Raw genomic sequence first — 19,262 nt, forward strand, 5'->3', positions numbered from 1 at the left:
TAACGAAAAATCTGCGCATTCTCTGTCTCTGGAGAATGTTCTCAGATTCGCGAACGCCGTAGGTGAAATTTCTATGAATAGGCGATCTCCGGGGGTAGTACAATAGGCCTAATAAAGGTCTGAGTTCTTGGAGCTGCAGCGCACTCCACTAAACTAAACTAAGTAACTAATCCTTTAGGTTTGACTAAACATGTCACTTAAGCGTCCCTGTTGCCTTCCGGAGTATGTCTTTTTCTACTATCATATATCGGCAGAAGAAAGGAAGAGCCTGCACGGGACATTAGAAAGGACGGTAGCAGCTTCTGGGCCGGGAGAACTAAAATGCAGTTAATGACGTGGTGGGACGAATTCAGCGTAGTTGCGAGTTGTTCTGTACAAAACGTTCAAAAGGCATAAGTGACTACTTCATATATAGGACTTCATATTAATTATGGCTTTATCACAACACCGGTCTTTTTATATATATTTGTCTTATGTCGTTTTGCACAGTACAGTATACGCTTCATTCTCAAAATAAGTTGAAACTGGCAGATGAAACTCGGCGTTATATTTAACTCTTTTACTCCAGAAAAATTTATTGTCAAAACTGAGAATTCTCCTCGGCCATTAAAGATAATCAAAAAGTGTTCACTTGCCCATGATGAGAGCTCAAAGAACTTCATCGACGACACGACAAGTGAGATATGAGAAAGGATGATAACCGGTAATGATAAGTAGATTATTTACAAGAAACAATCATGATATCGACATGATCTACCTCAAACGGCTGCAGCAGCATAATTTCAGGAAAGAAAGGGTGTGCTCTGAGTGTGATGGGATCGGAGAGGTATGATGTATCTTGTGTTCGTAGCAAGGAACCGTATTGTCAAGGAAGAGTATTGTCGGTAATTGGACAACTTGAACACATCTTTCGGAAACGCCTGGAGATCGCTAACCGTAATGGAGTTGTGTTTTATCACGGCAATATGTGACCAGACACATCTTCGGTGATTCGTCAAAAACTTTTAGATCTTAGATAAAATATACTCTCTCAGCCAGCATTCTCTATTGGCCTCGCACCGATAGATTTCCACTTATTTCGCACTTTTCAAAACTCCTTGAACAAACCAATATTAGCTTCAAATCAGGCTTTAAATAGGTTTTTTTTCTAAATTTTTTCTCAATAAAGACAGATTCTTATATGAATAGGATTTATAAAACTCGCTGAAAGGTGGTAAAAGGTCATCGAATAAAGCAGAAATTATGTATATCATTGATCGACCCATTTTCCTTTCTAATAAATAACTCTAGAAAATATACTAAACGACGACATGGTTTTTTATTTAATAAATAAAGATTTACACCCAAAAATGGTTGCTTTTGTACACTATGACTTTGCCAGTAATGATCAGATTTATCCGAAACTTTCCAGTATAAATTTCTTATGCGTACAAAATTATGGTTTGGATAATAGTTTTCAAGAAAAGTCAATACTACAGACAGAGAGAGAGAGAGAGAGTAAATAGATTCTAATAATCTCCAATTTCATACAAAACCTCAAAAAAGTTCACTTATTTACTGAAATTTTGTTTAAGGATCGAGGGATTTCTAAGTCCGCCATCCACTTAATCGTAGACCAGATCAGTTGGAAAACAATATGCTTTGACGGTTGTGGTGTGTATTCATCCAAAAGGGAGCAAATACCACCTTGGGACCACTTCGGTCTCGTTGCTCCCAGGGCAGAGGTGAGGCAGCATCTAATGAGTTGCCTCTGCCCTGGACGCAACCGCAAGTCATATGTCACTTATTTAATTTACCTTGACAATAACGGATAAAGGGACGAAATAAGACGACGTACTACATAAGCGGGAAATGAGGCATATTACTTATTCTTCACTCTAGGGAAGAACACAGAGTTTCAAATTTATACTAAGGCCCTTATCAATCTTTCTGGTTTACTTGCAGATAAAACCGGACTCGTATGTAAGCTTCCAAACAGCATTGGACATTTTTGAACTAGAAAGTCCTCTAAATAACTTCGATACTAACAAAAGGAGGGTCGAAATTAGGAATTTGATATAGCAGGGAGTTGCGCTCTAGCTATGTCAACCCGTTTGTGTTAACTCTCACCTAATTAAAAAAATTCCAGTGGACGAACAAAGTTGAACATCGTGGGCTAATAGTATATCCTAAAAGGTTCTGTTAGAATGGGTTTCCGGAAGGTTTCGTAGATCAGCAAATTCATACTATGTTTTGCCAACATGAAACCAAGGCCTAATTTGGCCAATCAGAATCAATCAATCAATCAGAAGCGAGTTTTATTTCGCATAGTATCAACTATTATCTCTAGATAATATTGCAGGCCCTATCTACATAATTGACGAAATCTACCCAATATTCAATCTTTGAACATTCACAAAAGAAAATGAAGAAAAGAATTAACACTACAAATATTATCCGAGTTATAGGAGTTTGTAAATATCTCAACACATTTCTATTTTCCAATATTCTCCAATATTTTCAGGACCAAATAACGGAAGTGTTCACCACCCGTAAAAGTAACTAAAAACTTGACTTAGACTTATTTCCGACTTCCTGTTTTCCCTCTTAACTCTCTTCCAATTTTTCTTATTCCCTCTTGCTTTTTTCTGGAAATTTGTTAAGATTACTCGAGCTTCTATTGAGTCGTTTCACTGAGTGATCTCAGTGAAAACTCTTAAGAAGGACGTCATGGTTGGAAGGAGATAAGAACATAATTAGCTTAACTCAATGAAAAAAGCTAATAACATAAAAAAGCCATAGAAATGTCAGGAGTAACAACAAACTTTACTGGTTGGGATGGATTCCTCATTTCAAGAATAAAGACTGAAAGTCATTGATCCTGAGTTGAAAGGGCAGAAAAGGTGAAGTTGATTGAAAAGTCAAAGTGCAAACATTTAGATAGGGCTAGCTCCATGATGAAGGAGTAATCCTTTACTAGTTTTAAAAGACAAACTTTACACGAAAATTCAAAACTTATCCAGGTACAAGAAAACTTTATCAAAAATTTAGAAATTTCCACTTGATCGCGCAAAACTACCAACACCATTCATTGGCCATTAAAGTATTCCATTAAAACTCGTAGCGAAACTTCCTAACTTTATGTTCTCTAGTAGTACGAGGAATTAGCTGATGAATAATTAATAGGTCTTCCTCCCAGCTCGTTGTCGGGTGCAAAACATCTGCTTCAAATCGGATCGATTTAATACCGTTGATGAAATGTACTCGGAAACATCTCAAGTGCCGTAAGCAGCTCAAGGAGATATTCAAGTGTCTGCAACTATTCCATACTCGTCTACCACTTGGCCAAAATCGAAGGAACAATTCCCAAATCAGTCAATCGTACAAAACAAGCAAAACATCTACAATTCCTCAACTTCCTCCAAGGATGCCCTCATACTATCTTGAATTGTTGTCGTTTCTACAAACCCCTATAACTCCATCGAAAAGGATCCGAGGCTATCGTCCGTAATCCACACCGTCGAGCAGCTTGTCGAATCGATGTCGTTGAATCCGTCGTCCTCCTCTTATCTTCTTATCACCAGAAAGATTCAGAAGGGAGGAACAGAGCCAGCAGAAAAAGTAATAATATCAAAAACAATAACAACAGCAGCGGCAGCAACAAACTGCCGAAATTGAACTGGCGAAGGACAACGGTGTGATGCCTTCCCAAACACTTTGCCAGGAGCACTTTTTCACTACTTTAAGGATGACCTTGCCGTGGGAAAAATGAAAACAGATAACATGACAATGACAAAATTACACTCACACACAAATCGTACTGGGATTCAGTCGAATAAATTCGCTGCTTTATATTACGAATCCTTTGTACTTTTCACTGAACCTTGTCGAGATTTTTCGGAATATTAGGATCACGAGCGGAACCACTACATTCATATATTTTACATCAATTCATCGTAAAAACTTCACAATATTCCCGAAAACACGTCGCAGTCCAAAGAAACTTTCTCAGCTGTTACACCACTTTCCGAAGGATAATGTCGGGCCGGTTAAGGGATGCTATTTTATAGCGCCGGTTGCGGTGTATGAGAAAAGTTTCTCGCACTTCTATCGAAACGTAGTCGGTTTTTGCACACTTAACCGGTTAAAACTTAAAGTTGGTGACAAGTAACAGCCAGCCAGGATCAGGCATGGTAGTAGGACCTTTCAGTTCTAAGGGAAGTTCTAAGTTCATTAACGGCCGAGATATTGCGTTCAGAACCACTGCCTTCGACACTTTCCCAATGGAAACTGAAGTCTGCATGGCCGAGGAAAATTGTTTTTCCTAAAAATCTCCATCTGAATGTTGGGCTAAGTTTCAGTCAGAGCTTTTCCATTCTTGCATGTGGAAAACTCGGACGGTTGACTACGAAAATGTGGAGAGTTTGGAGAGGAGACATACATGAAAGCTTTCTCACGTTTTACCTACAATTCCTGAATGCTTACGGGAAGATTTGGGTGCTAGGTTTCCCATTTAATCCACTCGGAGAGTAACATTCAATGACATAGATATTAGCACAATAATTCCCAGATAAAAATGTGTAAATGTACTATGAATGGAAGGTACACGCCGCTCGATTTTGTGAATTTCATTGCCATCTTTTCCCTTATATTGTATTTATGCAGAGGAGTAGCTCCAGCTGCAGTGCATTATATGATAACATGGACATAGCTTCAGAATTATTGAGTAGATATAGAGGCCAGACTCTGTAAAAGGCTCTTCAATTTCTTCAATTTCGTCATTGCGCGCACTATAAAACGCGGTGTAGTACGTGATATCAGTGGAGGCCGAACCTTCCACCCTGATAAAGAGTATACAATTTTAATTAAGGGCAATTAAAAAAGCAAAGTTTGCTGGGACGATCCACACGAAGGAGTTTTCTTAACATATACAGATCGACTGAAGGACTGAGTAAGGCAACAGTTGCTGGTATGGGACCAGATAACTGAGCAATATTCGAAGATGCTTCAAACCAGGGAGCTGTGGAGTTAGACAGAATTAAAGTCAGAAAACGCAATGTGATATCAAACATTCTGCAACACAACTAGTTACATAAAAGTCTACCAAAATGGACCCCATAATTAAGGCTACAGTGAGATCTTGGATAGAGGTCAGCTTAGGAATAATAAAAAGTGTCCACCAAAAAGTGAGAAAACATATTAGGAGAAAATTTAAGATGGCGTTTGGTATCATTTACTGGCATTTAGTCCCAAATCACTAACAGAGCACCACTAAAACAGGATCTCTCCTTTTGTTCGTACACAGGGCAGGTTAACATTTAAGCTCTGGGACTTGGGGTCCCCCTCCCTGGTGCTTCCGTTGCTCCAAGCGATGGGTAGAAATCTATTATATATGACTGCCTCCATTACCTTCGTATGGTATCTGATCGAACGATCTGATGTTGGGTCTCCCGCGAACTTATTGTGTTTAGAAAGAAATATCAACTTCTACCTCTCTGATCAGGAAATATTTTGAAGATGTTGGTGAACAAGTGGGGCCTAGTCTTCTATCAGCTTTTGCGAGGAATGCCATTAAAAGCTGGCGGTTTCTAACCAACGATCCAACCACATCTCCCCCATAGTTCATTCTCTTTAACTGAAGGTATACCTCACACATTGAGTTTGATCATTGTTTGCCTTCCGCTGTGTTGTGGTGGCAAGGGAACAGAGTGGAGAGAATTTCATTGAGAAGGTGTAGACAGGTCGCCTGCAATAAGATTTATCTCCGCTGCCTTGTAATTCCCAAAGTATCAGTTTATGTCGAAATCTTCGCTTAACTGCTTCAAACACCTACTTCTGTTCCTTCGAATAGCGTCAGATGTCTATGTTATTTCTATTGTCGCTACCGATCAAGTCTCCTTGCCCGAAAGCACTTATCTCAAAATGTTGCTATTTCACTGTTCCACATCGCGGAAGTTTTGTTGCCTAAGTTTTCCATAGCCATACTATTCAAGGATATATTGGGTCTAAACGCCAGGAAAAGGTTTCCTTCTCAAAAGGCTTTACTATCCATCCGAATGAGAACTATTTCTGGAGCTCAATTTGTCCTTGATTTCTATTCGGATTGCTTGCTGGACAAAGTGAGTATAGTCCTTATTAACGTTCCAAGCAACTCTTCTGCCTAAAGTAGTGTTTAGCGATATCAAATCCACCATAGACTTCTGGTCCCTTCCTCCGAAGTATAAGGTTCAAACATTCGCGAGTACCAAGTCTTGTTTCGTAAACGCTTTGAGGAGAATACGTCCTCTCACATTTGTTGTCGACAGGAATGATACATACTACCTAGGTCCTATTCACACCACTCAGGCCAGGGCCAGTTTTCGGGTGCGCCCGCAAAGTTATTAAAAATCGGCGGCATTTCTTCAACATAGCGTAGCTGAGAATGTTGGGATCTGCGTACGGACGGAATTAGTGAGCCCCCAGGTGCCCAGCAAGCAGCTAAGAAGATGAAGCCTCCTCACCAAAGAAATCTGATCCAGCGAAAGTTCCGAAGGAAGTTGGTAGTTTCTCGATTACGGCCTTAATATTGGCAAAAGGGAGAGGAGTCAGCCGTTCGAAAATTGGACAAACATGGGAAGCAGGAATCGGCAAAAGGAGAAAAGAAGATCGGACCGAAAATAACCATTATTTCCAGGAAAGAGATATATCTCTCACTCAGAAATCAGCGGATGGTTTTCGCGCACGGAAGGATGCCTCTGTTACGTAAAGAGAACAATTTAACTTTAATGGAATAGAAAAGAGTACTATAAAGAGAATATGTGGGGATATACAGACCGCTGTCATTAGCTTGCCGGTGGAATCGGTGGTTAATCTGATTACCGTGAGCAAGGGTGGAATAGGTTGTATCGAGTGCCGAATTGGGGAAGAAGTATCCTTCAAGAGGTACTGATACGTCGATTTGAGTCACTTGGCATAAGCATGCACTAGACGGGCAAGGTACAAATGGTTCAGGAGTGTATACAAGCCATATCATCAAAGGTTCCATTTAAGATTCACAGTGGATGCTGTGCAAACGGGAAGTGGGAGCGGACAAGCGGCATGTTGCAGGTGGCGGCAGGTGTCCGCCATATATGATGGAGCTGAACCGTAGGGGAAAATGAGGTTGATACAAGTCAACTTGCAAGGCAACTCAAGAGTTGCAATCGCAAACCATTCGTCGGTAGTGGCTATAATCTGGGAACTATGTCTAAAATACGGTAGTGATACTGTGATGGCTGAAATAGTCATCATGGCATGGTATTCGTGTGAACCAGTTTCGTAAGGGCAGAAGTCAACGGCGTAGAATATGAAGTGATGCCCTAAAATTATTGACGAATATTTCAACCACAAGACCGTTTCCATATAAGGAACTGAGGAGGCGATGGTGAAACACGCCATAGAAAGAAAAAACCCAGGTAGCTAGCTGATCCACTTGCGCTTTCTACGATGAAACATTCCTGCCGGCTTTAGGAGAAGGTCATGACCCAAAGTAAATGGCGCTGGGTAAGGTGAGTAAACTGTACCAGGAAATCTCTCTGTTGAGTTCATTATCTACGAGCGAGGAGACTTTGCCAAAGGACAAGAGGAAAGCAAGAAGGACATGGAAGTAATTAAAAATTTTCACGCCAGGAGCCCATGGAATTATAGCCGAATAAGTTAAATATGGAGACGACCAATTACACTAAGTGGTTCATCAACTGATACTCAAGGTGTGGGACAGCGAATCATAAAAAGATATTCTCCGCTATCTTGCTAGGCTGGATAGCCCCATACGCCCAGAACATCATTGCCCCACACCAAAAATGCTTCACTCCAGACAAATCAGCAACAGATCAGATTTTCTCTCTGCGGCAAGCGATGGAAAAACTGTTGGAATATGGACACCAGTTGCACCATCTATTCATCGACTTTAAAGCCACCTATGATAGTTCAGCCACGGTAAAACTGTACACGACCATGAGAAAATTCGGTATCCTGACGAAACTAATAAGACTGACTCGGCTGACCCTGACCAATGTGCGAGGTCAGATAAAAGCAGCAGGATCACTCTCAAGACCATTCAACATCAACAATAGTATTATACAAGGAGATGCCCTATCATACGTCCTCTTCAACCTGGCCCCTGCAGAAATGGATTCGCGATGCTGATGTAGATGGGAGATACACCATCCTTTTCACGTCCACCCCACTACTGGCCTACGCTGACGATATTGATATCATGGGAAGAACAACCCGAGATGTACAGTCTACCTTCATCCAGATCGAGCAGGCGGCGCAAGATCTTGGGCTGCATATTAATGCAAGCAAGACGAAATACATTGTGGCAACGTCAGCACCGAAAACCAACCAACCAACAACATCAAACTACACTGATCAAACGAAAACAATGAAGACTATAACTTTGAGACCGTGGAAAATATATTCTATCTAGGGTCGAAAATCACAACCGAGCTATGACGATGAAATCCCCGCACGGTAGTTGGCAGCCAGCAGAACCTATTTCAACTTACAAAACCTGTTCCGCTCGAAACTTCTCACCATAGGGTCAAAGCTCTTACTGTAGAAGACAATGATCTTGCCAGTCCTTATATACGAGTATTCCTCGGAGACTTGGGTTTTTAGCAAGAAGAACTGCGAACTCTTGGCCGCGTTCAAGAGAAGACGACGAAATCTATGAGCGATACCACGACCGTCAGATTGTGGATAAAATCCGGCTCAACAGGTTGCGGTGGGCGGGTCATTTAATCAGTATGGATGAGGATGATCCAGCCCGGAAAGTCTGAAATGGCAATATATATGGTAGAAAAAGAAGACTAGCCAGACCCTGCCTGAGATGAAGCGATGGCATTGGTCAGCGTGCCAGACAGTTTTTAGGGATATCAAATTGATGGACCTCGACGCAAAACCGGGATGTCTGGAGTTCCTTATTAAGGCAGGCCTAGACCGGGTACCGGCGGTTGCGCCGTTGATGATGATGATTGCAGCATCAGTTAAGTCTATTTGTGCACTTCTTACGTGCAAATATCAATGATCGGTCCATCCAGTACCAATCTACCCAGCTGTCTGGGCAGAACAACTGGATCCTTGAATCTGAAAATCTGAAAATCCTTCTTGGCTCTATAATGGACACCGCCGCATAAATTAACATACGAGCAGGACGTTTGGTCGTGAACTTGAATTTCGATCCGTTCACTTAGGTTTTTCTTCGCTCGGTACTAATTCTGGAAAACGCTTTTCAATAATCACATGATCAAACTGCAAAATGAACTCTCAAAATGGGTAGACATTATTTCATGACTCTACTGTCTTCGTTCCAGGCACATGCGCTCAAAAGGGAATACAATCCATAGTAAATATGCACTCGGATGCTTTCACAGCCTGAAAGGCCAGGTCATGAGGATGAAGTGCTTTTGGCTTGCATGGAGCTACTGGTATAACCTACAAACACAGAATGTACGAGCACAGTAGCTACATATAATGCTAATAAGCCATTTTAAGAGAGAGATGTTTGTCGGCAGAGTAAAAGTGCAACGACTGAAACGGAAACCGCCCGCTAGCCATGGAAGTCATGAAGCCAAGGAAGTAGGAACTTTCACAGATGAATTCAGGGAACGGGTTCCCGGCTGCCGAGTCCTTTGATATGCAAACAGGGAAGCCATTTGCTGGTCTGGCTGTATGGAACCCAGTGAATCCGATATGTATGTATCGTTTGTTATGCAAATAGGCATATAAATGAAAGTGAGTAGTCCTGGACTAGAAAAGTCACGTATGGGGTGGAAAGAAGGCTCTGTAACCAGTTGCAAATTCTGAAGATTCTCTCAGCTTTTTAATTCCGATAAGAACTTTTGATGTCTCGTACTTTATTTAGATTTTAACGGAAGGAGCAAGAAGGGTCTTTGAGCTGAAAACTGAATAAACAGGATTGCTTGAAATATCTGCAAATTCAGCGGTTGTAAGTCAGTAAATAGTTTACACACAAAGTTGATCGTTCTAATGGGGCATTTTCTTTCATTTTTAGCTCATTTAGTTCGACGAAAGGATTTCGAGCAAGGTTTAAGGATTAAGTGCACTGAAATAGTTTTATAGCTTTCATCGCGGCTGGGGTAGGGATTCTGTGGTTGAAATTTTCAGCAGCACCTTTTTCGGGTCAAAAGGATTTATTGCAGACTTCTTGAAATTAAATTAAGCGTGCATGCAGGCGTAACCACTTTCATTAAATTGCTACGTCCCTCCCTATCGAGTAGTTACTATAATATTTCGCAGACGGCAATGTTCGGAGTTGTGTGGCATATAGGTGGGGGATCATCAGGGGGAATATCAGAATACTTCTCTGAACTGGAAATTTGCTGAGATAAACAGGATCGCGGTATCGATGATGACAGGTTTTTTTATTTCAACTTTTGAGGACAAAATGGGTTTTGAACGTACATATGTACATAACATACACTAATTCTTATCTTCTCCGACTTGTGGAAGCACTTTAATTAAACAAGCGAAATTGATGATGAAGTGTTAGCTCAGTTACTTTATACTTAAAATTAACTGGTTGATTGCGTAGTTTTACATAGCTTTTTGTATGTTACTAATTAGTCCCTAGTAGACGCATGGGAATCTTTTAGGGTCGTTAAATTTTTTTTCTTCAGTTGTCTCTCCTTATCCACGTACAACTATTCCAGCAAACTGACACTGTGCCACTTTTCGCCGGCAGCGCTAAGAATGTATTCTTTTCTTTGCCTGATTTTTTTTTACTTGGTTTATCAAAAACTGGAGTGTGCTTTTGTGATGTGTGTATACGATTGATGTCCAATTCGACCATCCTACCCTTATTTATTATTTAGACGTCAAAGTAAGGTAGGCTAAGATCATTTCGCCTCTGTAGTGAACAGAATATTTTATGTAGTTTGTTGAGAACCCCAGCAGTGGTTCCGAGCTTTGCATTTTGGTAGTAGTAACAAATCCGGGAAGTCGGTATTAATCTTTCCTTTTCCAGTTTCCTCACTTCGCTTGGTAATGGTGACAGAAGGTTGTCCAATTCAACTCGTGAAATTCCCTTGAAGAATCTCCTTCCTACTTGGTTTCGGGTATATGCTGAAGATGAGATATAGCTCGTTAACAATGAACGCACTGGCTTAGTGCCTAAATTTAAAGAAAAAACATTAAAACAATTCATGGACCCAGAAGCTGAACGCTCCAATATGCAGGGCTTTGTGTTTTTGGTATGTCCAGAGCATACATAGCTGCGAATTTGTACATAGCTACGAATTCAAAATATTCTTTCATGTACAAGGCAACAAGAAAGGCGTCATCGATAACAAGAAGAAATAATATCGATGATAGCCGGACTTCGCTTTCGATCTCAAAATTTTCTGAAATCTTACCCCGGTGCAGGATGTGACATTTTGCACCATAATATGTCACTCTGATAACACCTGTTAGTTTTTCCAGAATGTCTCTGTATAGAACACTCCAGATACATTCCCTGTTCACTTTATGGAAAAATTTCTAGAAATCAATGGAAAGGATTTCACCCTATGTAATATGGCAAAAAACAGTGCTGAAGTTTTCTTTCCGCCTCTTCAGTTACTGGTTATCGTGGATGAGGAGTCGACCGTTAACATCCTTCACAAGACCATCGCAAAATTTCCAACCACCTGCAATTTTTTTCGTGATACGATAAACACTTCTGAAATCATTGCATTCTCCACCACCTTCTGCTTCCCTGACCAGCGAAAAAGCAAATTCACTTTTACCACGTGAGCAATGTGCTGAACTTCCCAGGGTTTCGAGCGGGGCCATATTAAAGTTGTTGGACACATGGGCCGATTCTTACCAATGGGGAATGGATGAAGAGAAAGCATGAAGCAGCTTCTCCCGGATCATGAAAGATAGAGCCATTACCTGCATAGTATTAAATTGAACACTTCACTAGATTATACAGATGGCAATGGGGGTCCCAGACGACCCAGTGTATATATCCTTCCAATGTCGGGTATTTGTGGAAGAAAGAAGTTTCAGGTGAAGTTTTGTCCGGAAACGTTAACATTCCAGAAGGATTGGAATGCGATAACTCCACAATTGCAGCAATCCAGGATAAACTGCGAATAGCGGATGAAGTCAAAAGGTAACTGCACCACCACCAAACGAAAACCCACCAAAGTGCATCTGTGAAGTAACATCTAATGGTAGTTCCACGAGGCAGGCAAGGAAGTCACAGCGGTATTCACCCCAAGGGGCAAGTTATATAAATTTTTGTTTATAATTTTATTCGCTAATTCGTCACGTCAATCGGACTTAAATGGAAAAAATCGAAGGTATAAACGTTCAGTGACTGAACATGAAAAGGAACTGCTGCCCTTTCTTAATACGTGAACAATCCACTGCGACTTCCGCCGTGTCATGAACGGTCATCGGTATAGCGCCTATAAATGAGCGAAGTTTTTTATTTGGGTCAAAGTAGTCCCAAGTAATAACGGTGGTAAATATCCATGGGCTACTCCTATATATGAGAACACAGAGAAGAATCAAGGGAGTAATCTCAACCTCAACCAAATTCGAAATAGCATCATTTCCAAATTTCGCAAAAATCATCGAATGCGGGTTTAGTGTTCACTACTGTTAATACATCGAGCGAGTTTTCAATGAAACGCGCAATATCAATTTCAATGCTGTGAATATTAATTAAATAGGAGGAGTGCGATGACCAGGCAGAACGAACGAACCCTTATCTATTTGCCTTCGTCCCCTAATCCAGGCATATTCAAGGTTCATTATTCGACAAGGAAGTGAGCAGATCTCACCAGCTTAGTGAACCCTTCCAGATTCTTCAGTCAAGGCTGCATGAACGCGACCCAAACAGATTCCACTTTCAACCTCAACTTAATTTAAAATCACATCTGGTGACGTCTTCCTGGAACGTAGCCCACAACTTCATCTCATCTAGAGACAAAGGTAATTTAAATAGCGGCCTAGTGCTCATCATTATCCTCAAATGTTTTTTTTTTTGTTTTTAATTTTTTTTGCAGTAAGAGGAAATCGAAATCAGCATCTCTTTAACAACTATGTCGGGAGAAAGCACCCATCCGTCTGAATAAATTTGCTAACGAAGCATATACCACCTTTATCAAAAGAAAAAGGTGTGCATCATCCACCACTTCATTGCAGGACACACAATCAGGAGATCATGCCTTCCCAATCCTAATCCATGTTCACTTAGAAGTTAGGTAATGAAATAGTCAATCTCACTATGCTTTCGTCCCGACTACGGATCTAAGTTGTCGATAAGCCGCACAGTTCATTTGCCTCTTGGCTCATTTTGTCAAAAGAGCTCCCAGTTGTTAAGTATATGTTCTTCACAGGTTCTTAAATCTTCACTCTTTCGGCTATAGATAGTTTTACGTTTTTTGCAAGAAGGACAATGGGAATCACTCCCACGATCACCAGCACGCCCCGTTCTGAGACAGAATGGTAAGCAGAAGCCACTCGCAAAGCTCCCCGTATCTGCACTTGGACAACGGGCTTACTATAGACCTCCTTGCCAAGGGCATCAGCCTACACCCCCGCGCCGAAGAAAAAAATACACTGCGTTGCTTTTACAAGAAGACAAGAAGTAAATATGGTACCCCTAACATACGCTATTAGCCAACTCAAGGCCGAGAGTTGTCCGTTCTTGCTTTGATTTCGCTTGCAGAAGCTTATCTCTGGGTCGAGCGTTAAATCGAGGTATTTAACTGCTGTGTCCAGACAGCTTAGTGATTAGAGCACAAGGCTGTCGTACGGAAGTTCGCGGTTTAAATTTCACTGGTGGCAGTAGGATATGTATCATGATTTGACGTCGGATACCAAATCAGGGTGATAATCTCGGCCGAACGCAATGCTGACCACATTGCCCCCTACAGGGTACTGTAATTCTGTGGCGTACCGTTACGGTTTTGAATGAAGTGCTCTAACACACTTCAAGGCCGTGATCGAATACGGATTGTTGCGCCAATGATTATTATTATTTAAGTGGGTTTGTCAAGGGGTATTATAGGTCCCAGGGCGAAACGTAGATTGGTACCCACGATGGAGCATAAAGCCTGGGAAACGCCTGCTGAACCAACACCAACAGCTCTACTACCAAACCATATCTCCATCTCCACGTGGTGACCGCTGGGAGCTCTTTCTTAACGAAAAGCTGCAGACGGAGAAGGGTGAAGGTGGGTCTCCCGCGCTTTAAAACGGGCAAATTGTAACAACTGGTCCTCCAGGTTGGGGGTTGGGTAGGGCTGACAACCCCATTCGGAAAACAACTTGTTACGAAGCCACAAAGGGAGCCTCGGACTATGTCTGGAGTGCTTATTAAGCCAGACCTAGACCAGATACCCGTTATTGCGCCGTTGATGATGATGATGATTTTTAACTGGTGGGTTTAACACTATAGTCAAATGATCGATGTTGAACGCAGGGTCGGTATTCTCTTTCTGGGCGAGATGATGAGACCATCATCCCCTTTTGTTTTGAGTCTGGGTTTTTTCCATCTTTTTGTATCATAATGCAAAGAACGGTCTCTTAGATAGTCCGGCAATAAGAGACAGCTTAGCACGTGGTGTGAGTTTAACAATATGCCTAGCATATCCGTTCATCTTACAAAATTGAAGACATTTCTGACATATAGCGTTATGAGGAGCAATCGAGATCGGTCGCTGGGTGGCTCAGCTGGATGAATATTATCCACCCCCTCCATAACAGCATCCAACGTGGACCTCCCTGTTCACTTGCCGAGCAGTCTTCAAGAATTCGCCACCCGTCCCAAAGATTCTGTTTCAAAAGTTACGTCAGAAATAGTTCGTTCTCATCCTGGGTGCTGGAACTCGGCGTGCATCTGGTGTTTAAAACTACGAGCCCGGTTCCCGCTTCCATTTCGAGGATCGGTATCTCTCTGGTGTCTGGCTGAGTCATGCCGCGTTCAACGGTTTTAGTATTAAAATCACCTCCTACCAAGATTCGCCCTTCCGTGCCTAAGTTAGCGAGACTGAGTTGAAACTTCAGCACCGTCTCATTCAACGTTAGGTGAACGCTAAAAAATGCTATCCCTAAACACCGATTCCAAACAAAGCCATTCTTTCGGCCTTGGCAAAACCCAATAAGTCAAGATGGCATAAAACCGGATTCTAGTTCCGGTATTGCTCGCTGATTAGCACTAGATCAACTTTTACCTCGCAGCCAACTGCTCTAGCAGCTCGTGGGCAATTGCACTCCGGTGCATGTTAATTTGTTGGAGGTGGATAATGCTAGTCGCGTCCTTGCCCTTTCCAATTCTGCGCTGAAACTGGAATGTGTGCAACGCCTTCACTAGACGCACCATGGTCCTTGCAGAAAATCCAATTTTCGTTTCGTTTGCAAATATTCGCTTGGTGACCTACCTGTGACATCATGTCCTCCTGTCAGATCTTTAGTAAGTGGCAGACGTGTGTCCATAGACACCTGTAACACTCGGTTTATGTTATTCAAATTCGCACTCTCCATACTATCCATTCAATTTTGATTTTCCCACTCTTAATTCCTCGTTTGTTACGTGATACCTATCTGGACACTAGTTACATCTGAATATGGCATCTTCCACTTCGACCTTTTCTGTAAGCCCGTGAAGAATTCGGATTTCAGAGAAGCACATAGGTTCTACACTATAAACGAGAGTCTTCATCCCTAGTAGCTCTTTCATTGCTTCGCGGAAGGTACTCTTTCTAGTCGTCTACGAACTCAATTCAACGAGGACCCTGCAACCCTTCGTTTTTCTTACGAAAGGCACTTTTGCTCCACTGTCTTTAGGCTTCATTTTGTGAAGGATTTCAGTGAGGACTTCCACAAATAACTTGCCTTCCACCGACTTACTGAGTTTTCGGTCTAGTCTTCTATTTAAAACCTCCTATCTTTGAACAGACGTGTTCCTAAAGTGGAGCATGTTGTTTCCTGTTGATAATGCTGGGAGTCCTGAGTCCACACCCACTTGGTGACGGACCGTGCAGGACGAAACCGTCAGTCAACGTTTAACCCAAAAAAGAGGAATCCGTGGACTACAAAAGAGGGAGTAAGTTGCTTCCCAAGTGGTCCGGTCCGTCAACAAGTGGGTACGGACTCAGGACTCCTAGCATCTTTAACAAAAAATTTACTTTTGCCTGGTTTAGGTCTGAACTTATGTCGGATTTCAGTTGAATATAATTCGCACCCTTTACGTGTTTGCGATTATTTTTAAATGGAGCGATTACCATCTGACGTTACTTTCGCTCACGCTGCTCCCAGGGTAGAGGTGAGGCGGCGTATGTTGTTTCCTGTTTTCCTTCCTTGCCTTCTTTTTTGGACCTTGGGGACTAGTGGAATGAAGTCTCCTTCTGGCGCGTTTCCCTCTTTCCGCTTTTTCTCCAGTTTGATTTGCAGTGCGCTGTCTGCGATCCATTTGGTGTTTAGAGTGTTCTCAGCGGGAAGTGTGGCTGTTTCTGCTTTCGGCTTTTCGCGCTGTCCGTCTTCGCTTATAGAAGGAAATGTGGTCAGGTAGTTCTTTCAGTTCCAATGGCCCGCTTTTGATACCTTTGCTGACGCCCTTCTGAAAGGGCGTTGCTGAAGGCATACACTTCACCAGTCGGCTTCGCTTTCACTGGATTCATTTCAGAATCCGCCTGCTCAGGTCTAGTAATTTTGTCTGGACCTTTTTTTCCGAAACTGGAACACTACAGGGTACTCGAGTTATCATCCCCGTATTTGGACGTCTCGGTGTTGCATCGGGTGTTTCAGCCTTCGCTGCCTGTTTGACTGGGTGTTACGGTGAACAACACATTTTTGTGCTGTGCCTAAAAGGAGTCAACTCTTCCTTCCCTGCTATTTCATGTATTTTTTTTAATTATTTCGTGTTGTTCTCCATGGGAGTTTCACGTGTGCGCATCGTGTGCAAGGGAGCGGGCCGCTATAGTGAGGAACGGGTTTACCCTTGGGGAGAAAGTCCCTTTCCCAGTTCTCGGAAGCGTTATCTACGCTTAGCTGATCCCGGAACTCACGGATGACTCGACGGCTCCGAGAACTCCAAGTGTGTCCCGACATGTACCAGGTTGGCTCTTCCCCAAGTAGCTTTCTTAAGTATACTACTTAAGATGCACGTATACTGCCAGCTAGGTAGTCAAAACTACTTACTCGGGCACCTCAGAGGCGTCACTCTTCGTATCGTGAGCGACCCTTTAAAAACTTCAGGCAACTTCTGAGAGAATGCTCGAATGGGTTACTTGCATTGATTGCACATCATTATATTTTTCCCTGGAGAACAGGAGCAATAGCGATACGTAAGCGAAGGTGAGCAACAATCATATGATAGTCCCTTTCTAATTGTAGATCTGATTAAATGTACGTTGTCGGTCAGTCGTAAGGCTAACCGACCTTACTGAAAGTCGAGGAGCATGTCACTGATGATGCGGCAGTGAAGGTTGAAAACGTTGGGAGGGGGGGGGGGGTTCTCTGTGATTTCAAAAACAATAATAAGATGTTGGATGAATTACAATACTAAATGTCATAACCAATTGGTACGTAAGATTCAACACGAATTTGAGCTGTGCTACAAGTCGAAAATTTCAGCTTGATACACCTTTTAAGTTTCGGTAAACTGATAATGTCTAAAGAAAATATTCCAAGAAACTTGTCCTGTTTTCATGCTTCAGATTTCTCTCCGTGAAGTTTACCTTTTGTTTTCCACCTGTGTTTCAACTCCCCTCCTTAAGTAACTTCTTGCGATGTTTCTATTTATATTTAACAAAGGAAAACTGAGCACCTCCCCCGTGATCACGGATACTCATTCAATTCAAATATTCTTTTATATATTTTGCAATTGCCATAAATCTTGGTCGTTATTACCTACGTTTTCAGGAAAATTATGTGCATCACACGGGAATCACCTCAAGAGTTATGGACAGCAAAATAGAGGATACGTCCCAATTGTTGCTTTTCTAAATAAATCTCGTAAGACCCACCGAGACCATTAAACTAAATTAGCTTGAAAATAAACAAGTCGCCATCACAGTCGCTAAATATTCTGAGAGTTTGCAAACATTTCGAATTGAAGCGTGCGTAATCGATTTGCAAAATAAATTCATTGATACCATTTACCCTGCAAATTTCGAACTTAATTCTGCACTAAACCAATTGCAATAAATAAATGCTCCATAATTTTCGGAGGGAATTAATTCCCACAATTTGGATTGTCTGCACACACATTCGTTTCTCGGTTGTTTGCAATTAGCAAATTTAATACGAGCATATTCCGTCGAAATGACCAATAAAACCCTTCAGCTGGCGTAGATGCAATAGCCAAATGCGTATCAATGGGAAATTAATAAATTTATAATTAAACCGTGAATAATTTTGTAAAATCTCTACAATTGAATGGTGGGAACAAGTGCACATTTCAATTCAATAATAACACAAGGAATGCGCTTAGACTTTGAAAGATTAAGTGGGCCATGAAATTGTTAGTGTTCGTACCGCACTTAATGGGCGGAAATGAGGATTTTCCGAAGAGCTCTCTACCTTTGATGTCGAAATATTTCTATTGTTTCCTGTGAACTGACCTCAATTCATTTAATTTCCAATAGTTTCCTGTTTAAATTCTAAGACTCATCTTTTTTTAGAAAGTTTTTAGCGGTCAATTCATGTCGCTTGCACTTGATATATACCATTTGGCTTACAGAAGTTAATTTTTAAGATTTTCTGATAAAAGAAACTTTAGAAGAATCAGTTTTTTATGCTTCCGTCTATCCTTCTCGAAGGGCTTGATTTTCACCCACAAAACCATCACGACTCTCTTCTGTCACGCACCATGTGTCACAGCACGATAAGGTATTGTATTACGACACGGGGTAAGTTCACTTTATCTAGGCCTCCTTTTTAAGGCTTTCCTCAGACTCACAATGGTTTCTTCATGCGGTTCCTCTAACTTAAATTGCTCTCTCGGCGCAGTGCAAATTACACCAATTGCCTCTGAGTGAATAAGCGCATTCGATTTATTCTTCGCCTTTTTATGAGTGACCTTGGTCCATCTCCTATTTTTGCTTCTCTTACGTTTCGCTTCGGTCGTCGACGATCACATTAAGGGTTCAGACTTTCTCCTCTCCGTAGTTTCAGTGTGCGTTTCTTCCTTTTAGGCGCCTGCTGATTCCCTAAGGGATCACCACATTTCTCCTCCACTCTTTTATTTGGCGGCAGGTCGATGGGATTATAGTTAGGTGTCATTTGGGTCGCCTATGGCACTG

At 41.8% G+C, this 19,262-nt stretch overlaps 1 protein-coding gene across 3 annotated transcripts in view; it reads right to left on the reverse strand.

Annotated features, from left to right (window-relative positions):
- Positions 1-4,247, reverse strand: part of LOC119655871 (5-hydroxytryptamine receptor-like) — a 225,883-nt gene extending 221,636 nt beyond the window's left edge. For all 3 annotated transcript variants that reach the window (XM_038062000.1, XM_038061999.1, XM_038061998.1), the window contains exon 1: positions 3,788-4,247. The gene's annotated coding sequence lies outside the window, so the exon portion shown is untranslated. The remainder of the gene's footprint in view (positions 1-3,787) is intronic.
- Between the last annotated feature and the right edge of the window lie 15,015 nt (positions 4,248-19,262).

The sequence above is a fragment of the Hermetia illucens genome, chromosome 4, assembly GCF_905115235.1.
Source record: "Hermetia illucens chromosome 4, iHerIll2.2.curated.20191125, whole genome shotgun sequence".
NCBI lineage: Eukaryota > Metazoa > Arthropoda > Insecta > Diptera > Stratiomyidae > Hermetia > Hermetia illucens.